Genomic DNA, 715 nt, shown 5'->3' with positions numbered 1-715 from the left:
GTAGAATTACCGGAATACCCCTGTAGGGTAGAATTACCGGAATACCCCTGTAGGGTAGAATTGCCGAAATACCCCTGTAGGGTAGAATTATCGCAATACCCCTATAGAGTAGAATTACCGAAATACCCTAATAAGGTAGAATTACCGGAATACCCCAGTAGGGTAGAATTACCAGAATACCCCTGTAGGGTAGAATCACTGAAATACCCCTGTAGGGTAGAATTATCGCAATACCCCTGTAGGGTAGAATTACCGAAATACCCCTGTAGGGTAGAATTACTGAAATACCCCTGTAGGGTAGAATTACTAAAATACCCTTGTAGGGTGGAATTACCGAGATACCTTGTGTGGTAAAATTACCATTTTACCCCTATAGTGTTAAATGACTGTTTTGCCCTTGTGGCCAAGTGACTAACTTGGACTGTGTGGTTGACGAATTTGATTGTGAATATATGTTGGTATATGAATGACTTGACTGTGATTGTTTGATTCAAATATGGGCATGACATTCTGCATACATGACATGTTGCATGGGTTGGGATTTTGTACGGAGGAAGATCTGATCTGTTAGGATCGCATGGTTGCTTGACGACTGTGGATCCACCGAAGGCTTAAGAGCCATATATTCGTACTGATTTGATAAGGTCGCACGAGTTGCCCAAGACGACTGTGGACCGATCAATGGTTGAGCCTATCATATTTACCCGAGGCTGTG

Source organism: Gossypium hirsutum, chromosome A03 (assembly GCF_007990345.1).
Source record: "Gossypium hirsutum isolate 1008001.06 chromosome A03, Gossypium_hirsutum_v2.1, whole genome shotgun sequence".
NCBI classification, from domain to species: domain Eukaryota; kingdom Viridiplantae; phylum Streptophyta; class Magnoliopsida; order Malvales; family Malvaceae; genus Gossypium; species Gossypium hirsutum.
This window is presented reverse-complemented; position numbering follows the sequence as displayed.